At 40.8% G+C, this 12,398-nt stretch overlaps 1 pseudogene; it reads left to right on the forward strand.

The window, feature by feature from the left end:
* Window positions 1-4,029: 4,029 nt before the first annotated feature.
* On the forward strand, window positions 4,030-4,595 carry LOC111149924 (annotated as a pseudogene).
* The last annotated feature ends 7,803 nt before the right edge of the window (window positions 4,596-12,398 follow it).

The raw sequence follows: 12,398 nt of genomic DNA on the forward strand, positions 1-12,398 counted from the left end.
GGCTCAGTCAGGGGAACATGTGACTCTTGATCTTGGGGTTGCGGTTTCGAGTCCCGTCTTGGGTGTAGGGATTATGTAAAATAAATTAAAAAAAAAAAAATAAAAATCGGGATGCCTGGATGGCTCAGTCAGTTAAGCATCTGCCTTTGCCTCAGATCATGATCCTAGGGTCCTGGGATCGAGTCCCACATCAGGGTCCTCGCTCAGCAGGGCGCCTGCTTCCCCTTCTGCCTGCCCGTCCCCCTGCTTGTGTTCTCTCTCTCTGCCAAATAAATAATCTTAAAAATAATAATAATAATAAAAATCTTTTGAGTTAAAAAACAGGTATTCTTTTTGAAATGTGATTGTTAGGTTAATTATTTTTACCTTATTTATTTAATTAATGGATTTTTGTTTTCTCACATAAATCTCTCACACTTGTTAGCTATCTATTCCATAGGAGATAGTAAACCTTTTTTTAATCAATGCACAAACAAGTTCTGTTTCTCAACTTACAAAGTGCATCTGGTTAGCATCCTAGAAACAGCTTAGTCTGTTGACACATAGATGGCAAATCTTCCGCACGTACTTATTTCATATACACCATAATATCTTACAGTGCTTTATGATTTACAATTACCTGCATACACATTATCTAATTTGAGCCTCACAGTAATTCTACCTGGTAAATATTCCCCATTTTGCAGATGGGGAAATGAAAACAAGTCGCACATGTGGACTCCAACTCAAGACTTCTTACTCTAATTCCAATGGGCTACACCTAGCCCAACCTTAATAATATGTGTAATAAACTCATTTACAGTGCATATTATAGTACAGGATTTTAAGTACACACACATAATTCATGATTTGTGGTTACTTTTCATTTATATACAATAGTAACAGTCACACATTCGATGAATATGTTCAAAAATCACTGAAGACAATGAAACAAATTCATGTCTGGGGAAGGTTGAAGAAAATCAACAAAGACAGTAATACGCAGAATTTTAACTAACAATTTATCTTTCATCTCTCAGGTTACTTTCAATAACCTGGAAGTTATACTAGTATTTACCTACTTATTAAATTTCACTTTTAAAAAAACTGTTGGAATAATTGAGCTTGTTTGATTTTAGTTTATTTACTAATAAATTCATTTAGCAGGTTAAACCATATGGAATTGCCAGCATTCCAGTATTTTTGACCTAGAAAAAACAGTAATTTCAGACGGTTCAATTTCATGTTTGTATAAAGTAGGATAGAACAGCAATATTTTCTGTCTCTCCAGTCAGCAAACAGATGACATCAAATTTGATGAGATGCCATCCAGCCTAAGACAGACTGGCAATTTCCTGAAATAGTCAGCATGCTAGTATGAGTAATAAATCCCACATTTAGCATTATTTCATCACTCTGAAGGAAAATTTCTGAGCTTTTTTGGCCTGGCTTACCTCCACGTACCACCATAGGAACATGGGTATCATGACAGAGAGAGAACCACAGGGCTGTCAAATCTGTTGCAAAAATAGCAATATTGGGGGAGTATTTCAAATCATATCAGTCAATGGCAGCTGACTCAATAAATTGATTGTTTTCACCTTTGTGTGTATTTTATAATGTCTTCAAAGAATATAAAAATAACGCTGAAGGAAATTCTGTTTGGGTCCATTGGGTTGAGATCCAGGCATGCACTTTTACAAACTTCTTAAGTTATTTTGATACATGCCATAGGTTAGAAGCCACAGCAATAAATGCCAATTGAAAAAGATAAATGTTGAAAATAATTCATTCACACAGGCACCCCCAGTCTGCTATTGTCTGTAAATATAATTTATGAGGAAAGCTGAAGAGCGACCTGTCAGCACACATTGGAGGATCCTTGTTAGAGGGCAATATTCAGATAAAAGCAGAAAATACCAGTGTATTACAAAGCTATTTTTACATATCCAGATCCGTAGTATCCTAAGCCAGAAACTGCAACTGGGAGACAAGAAAGCACTCACTGCCACTCACTTCCATTCAGAATGGACCATCTCTAATATAACCTAGTCTGTATCTCTGCTGAGGTCAATGTCACTTTATCATCCTTCTTGAGTTATTTAGTTAGGATGCTATAACCAACTACCACAAACTCAGTGGCTTAAAGCAATACAAATTTATCCTTTTATAGTTCTAGTTAGATGTCAAAAATCAAACTGTTGGCAGGGCTGCATCCCCTCCAAAGCTTCCAAAGTAAATCTGTTTCCTTATTCTTCAAGCTTCTAGAACTGCATTCCCTGTATTCCTTGGCTTAGGACCCCTTCCTCCACCTGGGAAGCCAGAAGTGCAGTCGCATACATACCTGTCTCTTCATCTCTTCGGTAGTCAAATCTGCAGGTCTCTTATAAGAATAGATCGCAGTTAGTGCCCCCCCAGATAATTCAGGATAATCTCATCTGAGAGTTTTTAACTTAATCACATATGAGAAGTCCCTTTTGTCATAGAAAATAACATTCACAGATTCCGGGGATTAGGTCCTGGATGTCTGTGGTATCTATGGAGAGACAGATGTCATGGATATCTATACAGTCTACCGCATTTCTCAACACAACTTTCCAGCAATCACTGATAATAGATGGAGTCTGGCTGGTGCTATGAAACCTCATTTCCTGAGATGAAGTCTCTTTGGATTCTGAGTATGCAATTTTAGAACTCTAAATTCTCTCATCCCAAATCCTCATTTTACAGACTGTAAAACTGAAATCTCCCAGGGGCTTGCATAAGGTGTCTTGGATGGCAGACCTTCCTGGTGGCGAAGATATGACTAGAGCCCATGCTTCCTAAGAGTGACACCAATGCTCAGTCTGCCATCATCCAATGACCTGCTAAGCGGATACTTGGAAGACAGCAGGATGCAGAGAGCTTGATTCACTGTGATGAGCTTGCTCTCTGCCAAGCCCTGAGAGAGGGAAAGGGCTCCTGTCGCTTGCTCCAGACCTCCATGAAAATCCTGCTATCCTGGAATGGGTAAGGTTTTACACAGGATTTAGAAAGCCAATCGATTCTTGGTTGCTATAGTAGGGAGTAAGCTTAAAGTCACAAAAGATAGCTATTTGTAGTTTTTTTTATAAACTTACGTTAACTGTTTTCCATACACATCTCTGAAGAATGATTTGCTACAGCACAAAGAGGTAAGAGAGAGAGGAAGAGAGGTTTCCTTAGGTGGACGACAGCGAGGCCTATCTAGACAACTTTTTCTTCCTCTTGAAAAATACAGGGCAGCATCTGTGATACGGTGGGGATTGATTCTGGAAGCTGTCTGCAGAATTTGCCCATCCAGAAGGATATGACCACGACATGGACACTGACAGCCTGGTATGGAATCTATGCCTCTTATATTAATTAGGTTAACAGATACCTCCCTGATAATAACTTAACCCATAAGAATACAACATGCTTATCTGACAAGACCTCTGGAGGCAGAAATCCCAGGGTTGATTCCAGATTGAGTGATAGCGTTAAGGACCCAAAAACTTTCCATGTGTCAGCACCACCATCCTCAGCACGCAGGTGTCTATCTGTAGACCGACTATCTCACGGACCCCACATTACTGCCACAGACTCAGTCACCGAGTCTTAACACAACAGCACCCAGAGCAGGAATGTGGTTGAGTAAGGAATCCAGAGAATGACGTATATTCTTGTGTCTCTTTCCTCTCAGGGAAGAAAAACTTCCCTAGAAGTCGCCAACAGACTTCTCCTGACATCCTAGTGGCCCTAAGTAGGTGAAAAGCTTTCTGAAGATCATTCACTCATATGGGCAAACTAAATGGCTATGACTGCCTACAGCGACTATTTCATCCCTGTGCCTAAGCCCACTAGCACATAAAGAGCCAAAAAGTTTCCATAATGAAAAGGAAACCAGGAAATATTGTTGGTCAGGCCAAAATAAAGTGCCTGCTGCCACATGCCCGTGGGTAGGCCACAAAGAGTTGTTTTCTTACACATTCAGTATGTATTACAGAACTCTGTGCAGTCCCTGGAGCCGGAGGGTGGTGTAGGCGCACAATGCCCCACGCGGCACCTCCTGGGCTCAGCCCTGACCCTCGCTGGGGTCCCGGGGGTGAGGAGGGAACACCCAGCCCTCGGGTCACCGCTGGTGCCTGTGAGTTGGGACCCAGCCACACTCCTCCGAGCCTCTACCGCCTCAACCAGATGGTGAATGTCAGAAAGCAGAGTGTTTGATGACTCTGAGGACAGTGGGAACTTTGGGTGACCCTGACAGTCTAGATGAGACCACCTATGAAAGACTGGCAGAGAAGACACCAGACTCCCTAGCAGTTTGTTGAAGACCTCGCAGACAAACCTTACTCATTCTAAGACTATGGTGTCTCGTTTGGGAGTGGTGGTTTTAACAGTTAAGCTAGGTGGAGATCTAGGAACCTATGTGATCAACAAGCAGACCCCAAACAAGCAAATCTGGTTGTCTTCATGCTCCAGTGGGCCCAAGGCCTATGACTGGACTAGGAAGAACTGGGTGTTCCCCCCACGGGCTGCTGGCCACAGGGCTAACAAAGACTTTACACGCCAGATTAGACATATCTTCTCTGGCCTATTCTGAAAAAGGTACTTGATGCCCCACCCAATTCCAAAGACAATAGAAGCTCTAAAGTCAAGACCCCAGATTGTTCTGCAGCTGAGTATCTGGTTATTTCTATTCCTACTTGAAAGGACAGTTGCATGGAATGTAACAGCTTTGAAAAAATGTGTTGCTTCCTACCCTCCTCCAAGTTGAAGTTTTTAATTTCCATAGTTTTAGATTTATTGTCTGATTTCCTTCCTCACAGGTTATCCCTTCTCCTTTATAAGGCCCATATACTCATACATTTCTATATAACCTTACAACAAAGAAAAATAAGAAGGAAATATTCTAGGAGGAGAAGTGCCTTGATTTCACTATTCTTTGAAGGGCTTAACTGGATAAAACCACAGTTAAAAGTGCCTGGCTGAACCTCCCTTTCTGTATCCACATGTGACTCATTAAAGAGTTGCCTATATATGTTTAAAAAAAAAAAATCTATGGGCATGGAGGAAGCCACTATAAGGTTTAAAAGACATACAATATGGTATGATAAAACCTAATTATTAGGGTTAATGCATGCCTTGGTTGGCCTGGGACAGTTCCCGTGTAACGTGCTGCCCTGTGTAAGTATGAATCCTATCCAGTTTTACTTTCAAAAGTGTTCTGATTTGGACAATAAATTATTTGATCCCTTACTTAGTACATCTTTCATGACACTGTATATTTACACATAAACAATGTAACAATGTAAACTTTTGACTACAAGTAATGAAACGCAACTCAAACTAGCTTAGGAAGAAAAGGGGAATTTATTGGCTTATGTTAACAAAAATTTCCAAAAATAATTGGCTTCAAGAGTTGTATCTTGGAAGCCCATGTCCTTTTCTCTTGGTCAATGAATTTAGCTTCAGGTATAAAGAACAATCACCTGTGACAGCCCTTTTGTCACAACCTACCAGCAACACCAGTTGAGAGATGTAGTCATGCTAAAGGTCTATTTTTTTTTAAGATTTGTATTTATTTATTTGAGAGAAAGAGATAGAGAGCACAAGCAAGCAGGGGGTCAGAGGAAGAGGGAGAAACAGACTCACTGCTGAGCAGAAGCCCAACCATGGGGTTTGATCCCAGGACCCTGGAATGATGACCTGAGCCAAAGGCAGACGCTTAACTGACTGAGCTACCCAGGTGCCCTGTCATCATGTTAAAAGGTCTAGCAGAAGATTCTCATGGAGGATTCTGGTTGGCCTGAACTCAGCGACGTGTGCATTTCTAAACACACCAGTAGGTTCAGGAGGATAATGTAGTTTTAGACTTCAGCCCATAGACTGGGTTCCATGTCCACCCCTGTGTTTGGGGCAGATTTTATGAAGTTAAAGGCCTTAGCTTTGCTGAAACATATGAAACAGCTTCCTCAGAGGAAAATCAGTTCTGTTATCAGAGAGTTGGAGAAGAGGAAGCTAAATAAAACAGATATTCATTACCCATGGGGACAATTCTTTGGCTAAATCTTTCAGAAGATGCATGAGATGGTCTGCTTTTACTATTGCAACAGAGCATTTGTCTTCCAGCTCAGCAACAGGCCCTCTATTTGTTAAAAATTCATTATATTCATAATAACAGAACAGAGAAGGAAGAAACAGGCCTTCAACTGTTTAAACAGTCCTTTCCTGCAATAAAGCTTACTCTGGTTCACAGTATCCTACATGGCTACAGCTTATAATTACAAGAACTGAAAGTGCACGGAAAAGATGAACCAAAATTGTAACATACAGAATCAGTGCAAATTGTTCTACTTCAAATGAGCACCCCCCGCCACCCCCACCCCACTTTTTCTGCCTGAGTACTATTCATAGCATGGCAGGGGTATGTGGCTAAGGCACATGTAGAGTGTTGGCCACTGTAATATGAAGTGGTCATGTGTGTGTCCAGTGGCCCCACCTCCCCTTTCCATTTTGCATTGCCTGTTTTGTGGTTGCCTGTCTGCAGAGGGAGAAATCAATCTGACCCCCCAATCAATTAAAACATCAAGCAAGACTAATCACATCATACATCAACAACAGAATATAAAAAGGTTTATTACTCACATACTAGGATTTTTTTTTTTTTTTTTTTTTTTCCGGTATAACAGGGTAAGCACCCAAGCTGGCTGGGAGCAGCTTGAGAAAAGGGAGAGGCAAGTGGTTTTGATATTTATTGTGCTTTAGAGGCAGGAAGAGGGGTGTTCTACTAGTGCCCAGCAGTTTGTATGATTTGATTCTGCTTTTATATTGACTTGCTCAAATGTGGGGCAAAGGGAAAGGTGGAGGGTGTTACTTCAAAACTGTCAGTGGTCAAACATCAAAACTAGAGGCAGCAGACTCATTACAGCCTTGTGTCAGAATCCCAGCTCTGCCCTTCACTAGCTGCATGGCCTTAAGTGACTTCAGTTTTCTAGGTTTGCTTCTATTTTAAGGGAAGACAATCATACTTACCTTGTACGGTCACTGTAAGGATGCAATGAGTAACACTAGAGGGCTTAAGACTACACCTTAAGACTACACCTGACTCACAGTAAATGTAGCTCATGTTATTTTTCCTTCCTCCTGTGCATAATCTTCTTTATGCTTTAGGCAGTATGGTCTAGGAGGCTGCTCTTGATCTTCTTTCCACAGGAAATAAATACATTCATTCATAAAGACATATAATATACAATATGTGTGTGTGTGTGTGTGTGTGTGTGTGTGTCATACACACACAAATACACATATAATCAAATGTATGTTTGTTTATAACAAGAGAATGCCAAGGGACACCTGGGTGGCTCAGTTGGCTAAGCATCTACCTTCAGCTCAGGTCATGAACCCAGAGTCCTGGGATCAAGCCCCGCATCAGGCTCCCTGCTCAGTGGAGAGTAGGCTTCTCCCTCTACTCCTTCCCCTGCTCATGCTTGCTTTCTTTCTCAAATAAATAAATAAATAAATAAAATCTTTTTAAAAAGAAGGAGGGGGGGAGGTGGGGAAGGGAGAGGGGTAGGAGCAGGAGAAGAAAATGCCAAGGCAAAAGTAAAGATTAACCCAAGATGATGAATGGCTAAAAGTGGGAATTTAAACCATCCAAAAGGCCACAAAGGACAAGTTGGTAGCAATGGCTTCAGTTCAACCTCCATAGACATCCATCTACTTTATATATGCTAAATGTACCGTATTTTATCCAGAATGATGTCAAGGCAGATTCTTCTTTCTGTGAAGAAGCTGACAGATGGATGTAGGAGGTATGCTCCAAGAACGTAACCAAGATGGCCTTAATCTTTCCCTCAGAATGACCAAACTTTAGACAGGCTTCTTCCTACCTCTAGACCCCTGACTTCCCTTTCCTTACAGCACTTACTTTAGAAAACTTGTGAATTTCTTTTCTACTCCTTTGAAATGTATATAAATAGCTTCTAAATTCTTGTCAGTTTTACAACCCCAGAAATGCCTTTCTCAAGAATGTGTAAACCATCTCTTTAAAATACAGTCATCACTGACGAGAGCACTCCTATCTCCCAGTTTCCATGGGGGGGTGAGACCTTTGCTCTAACTGGTGAAACTACTCTGTGTCATGAAAATATAAGAAAGTTTAGTTTTCCTGTGGATAACGACAGTCAACAAACATAGGTGGCCTATGGGGTGCCTGGGTGGCTCAGTGGGTTAAGCCTCCGCCTTCAGTTCAGGTCATGACTTCAGGATCCTGGGATCGAGCCCCGCATCGGGCTCTCTGCTCAGCAGGGAGCCTGTTCCCCACCCCCCGCTCTCTCTGCCTGCCTCTCTGCCTACTTGTGATCTCTCTCTCTCTCTGTCAAATATATAAATAAAATCCTTAAAAAAAAAAATAATAGATGGCCTATGATCCCCTCCATCTCAGCTCTTACAAACTCTGTAGCACTTTGTTTCAGTGAAGCTGAGTTCCTATGGGTTCTTATCCTCTCTCCTATTGCAACAGTCATGAATAAGGTCTTCTTTATCAGTTAATCTTTGTCAATTTTGCTTTAACAAAATTTTACCTTCTTTGTAGATCCAATCTTATCATTGTTTTATTTTGTAGAAAATGCTTTCATGCATGAGCTGTTGGCATTCTTTTTCTTCCTCTCTCTTCATCTCTGTGTGTTTGGAAGCATATGTCTGTGCTGTGCATTTACTGAGGATAGGGGAATTTTCAGGCAATAGGTATACTCTAAATTAGACACTTGAGTCTAAATTGCTCAAGCTTTCTTCAGTGACTTCCTGCATGAGACTTTCATGCACTGTAGACAATGAGTTTTCCCTCTCAGAGGTCAAAAGTTGCAGTGTTATTTACTTCAGTGTGAAGAGAAGAGTGTTGTGTTCTATGTGTACTAACTCCTCAGGGAGGGTGGATGGTAGCACTTCTAAGATACAGGAAAGAACTGGAGCCTTCCCAAGTGGCTCATTGAATGCCAATGCATCTGTTACAGCTGAAATTCCAGTCAGGGACAATAGCCCCCTTGGAGAAGCACCCCGTTCCATGTTTATTTTGACCTGCTGCTGTCACGGCAGTGTGGACATGACAACAGGTAAGTCTAAGCAAGAAGACTCAGAGTCTGGGAAAAGGAGGATGGGGAAGGAAAAAATATAGAGAGATGATAATGAGAATAACAGGTGGCTTATTTAAAAGAAAAGATAGTTAAAATATTATAAGATGCAATTTATTCCCAATAAAGTGACCTCTATTTACACTGTGGTTTTGTATATCTTACGCAATAGTTACACTTCTGTTCTCTGAAGTTCTATGCTACAATTCAGATTTGTAGAGCGTTTTAGACCTACTCATCAACTGAATCCTATTTTCAGAGTTTCAAAATATAGCATACCTATAAAGAGATTAATAAGAGTATCAAAAATAGTTCTGGCCCTAAATTATCGGACCCTTTAAAATCTAGGTTAGGTAATCCAGATTACCAGGCATATCATACATCATTGTATGGGGCAAAGGGAAATAACAGGAATGAGGAGAGCTAGGTTTATGCCTCCTCGACCCCAAATAGCAGAGGAATGCCAGAAAGAATAACTGAAGGAGGGGACGCCTGGATGGCTCAGTTGGTTAAGCAGCTGCCTTCGGCTCAGGTCGTGATCCCAGCGTCCTGGGATAAAGTCCCACATCGGGCTCCTTGCTCGGCAGGGAGCCTGCTTCTCCCTCTCCCTCTGCCTCTACCTCTGCCTACCACTCTGTCTGCCTGTGCTCACTCTCTCTCTCTCTCTCTCTAACAAAAAAAAACAACAACAACAAAAAAAAGAATAACTGAAGGACGGTGTTCTCAATAACACCAAGGAACAGAGCTCTAGGGTAGAGCTGCTTCAGAAAGATAACAGCAATAAGAGAGGCCTCTCCAAAAACAAGGAGAAATAGCCAAGTGAGTTCAAAACATGTCTTCTCAATAATAAAGGGTATATCCATTTCAGTACTAAGTTCAGTATTAAAATCATCTTCATTTAGGGGCGCCTGAGTGGCTCAGTAAGTTGGTTAAATATCCGACTTTTGGTTTTGGCTCAGGTCATGAACTCAGGTCAGGGATGGAGCCCCACATGGGGTTCTGTGCTGGGTGTGGAGCCTGCTGGGGATTCACTTCCTCCCTCTCACTCTGCCTCTACAAGGCCCCCACCCCGCCCCCTCAAAAAAAAAAAAAAAAAAGTCATGTTCATCTAAAATAGCTGAGCAAATAGTAATTGAAAACATTTGTTTTTTTAATTTTTAAGACATTTTCCTCTAAAAGTTTCTTTTAATCTTTTATCATTTTTATTTTAATATATGTTAAATAAGTTTTTTTCATCTTAAATGAATATTTAAGTTATTTTTAAATCATTTTTATATAATTATACTAGGTCTTTTTTTTTTTTTAAGATTTTATTTATTTATTTGAAAAAGAGAGAAATCACAAGTTGGCAGAGAGGCAGGCAGAGGGGGAGGCAGAAGCAGGCTCCCCACTAAGCAGAGAGCCTAATGTGGGCCTCTATCCCAGGACCCTGGGATCATGATCCAAGCTGAAGGCAGAGGCTTTAATCCACTGAGTTACCCAGGCACCCCTATACTAGGTCATTTTTTTAAGGCTAAAAGATATACAGAAGTAAAACCATCTATTCCTACATACAGCTTGGACAATGAGGAATAAAACCACCCCCTCTCACAGAGCTGACTGCCTATATCAACATAACTACATTATTCCCATGTCTTCATTAGCATAAATTACTATTCTGGAAGTCTTTGTCCAAGCAAATCACTTGGTTGTTAATTACAAAAACTTCCTGAAATATCCATCAACTCTTCAATAGAATGCATTAATAGACAGTTATGCCCTAAGAATCTTTTGAAACTCTTGCTTTTAAATCCTTGCCTTGAAGTTCCTACCAACTCTAAATTGTTATATCATGATATTTACTCAGTTCTAATAAAGACTTCTTCAACTCCCCCCAACACTAACATTGAAAGATACATCTTAGTTTCTAACTATCAATAAATTCCAACTCTTCATACTCCCCTCTGAATCACTACCAAAGCTTTGGAAGTTTTGTTTTCTCTTACCTAGAAAAACAATAATCTCAGTTTCCCCCTATCAACAGATTGTGATCATTCATAAGATGACATTCAGCAATGCCTCTGCTTCAGTGACTAGAATGCCCATGCTGTTAATGAAAACTTAAGTTTCAGACCAGAGACAAACTATAGCTCGAGGGATCAGGTTCCATCTGGCCATCCAAAGACTGCCATCCCAAAAGAGACATAAGCAGTGTTTCAGCCTAGCCACTGTTTTTGTCTCCCTGACAAATTCTTTCTTCCTCCCTTCTTCTCATAACAGAACACTTCTTCTGTGGGAAACCCATCCCATTGAGTTTGCCTGAGACTCTCCCTTCTCTCATTCCTGCATGTGTGGTCCACGATGCCCACCTGGCTAATGAGAGCACTGCAAGCCACAACAAATAACACACCACCCAAAAGGACTCAATCAGAGGCTCTCCGATGACTGACTATTTTGGAAAAAGGAAGTTGTCTTCTCTGGAATCTCAAGTTACATGACTGATTTACCTTTAGAGTTTCCAGGGGCCAACTTTCCTACCATATGTTGAAAACTTGCTTGAGAAGGAAACCAACACAAAGATAAGAAGACCTGAGGGGAGAAATAGACATGACCTCTAATGACTTACAAACTCCTGAATCTAGCCATTACTGACTGAAACATTGCCCTGGCATGTCTGTGTGAGATGATTTCATCATTTAAAATCCCTATGAAAATGTCCATGAATTCTTTTAGTTCAACTTAATGAGGATGGGCTTCTGACATTTGTAATCAAAGCTTCTTCTGTGATGGAACGAAGAACGAGACTAATAGACTACTCCAACTGAAACAGAATGTATAATCCCAGACTGGGGCTATCCATGCTGCCCTATAAAATTAATATGAGTTGGTCTGTGAGCACCTCTGCATGTTTCTGCTAACTCTGGCCTGGCTTCGATCACACCTGAAACTCCTTGGGCTTGAGCATCATGAGAATCTAATGAAAATATTCCTCTTATCATGAGCAGGAAAACTTCTCACATCTTGCCACTGAGAGCTTTATCATAGCTCACTGATCTGTATCCTGGGTGATTATCTCCTTTGTGACTCTGGTACGTATTTTTTGATACTCTGGTAGGCATTTGTGCTCCTCACTTTGTCTAAGAACACCAGACATACTATGCCAAAGAAATACATTTTGCCTTTCTTTCCTCTACTATACTGAAATAACTGTAACTGCTCTAAACTAGGAGGTCCACAGGCCTTCATATAAAATTAAAAGGAATAGCTGGAAAATTAAAAGACAGACACTATCATTTAGTTTCAGGGAAA

Source organism: Enhydra lutris, unplaced genomic scaffold, assembly GCF_002288905.1.
Source record: "Enhydra lutris kenyoni isolate GAN:26980312 unplaced genomic scaffold, ASM228890v2 scaffoldscaffold22, whole genome shotgun sequence".
In the NCBI taxonomy this organism is placed as follows: Eukaryota; Metazoa; Chordata; class Mammalia; order Carnivora; family Mustelidae; genus Enhydra; species Enhydra lutris.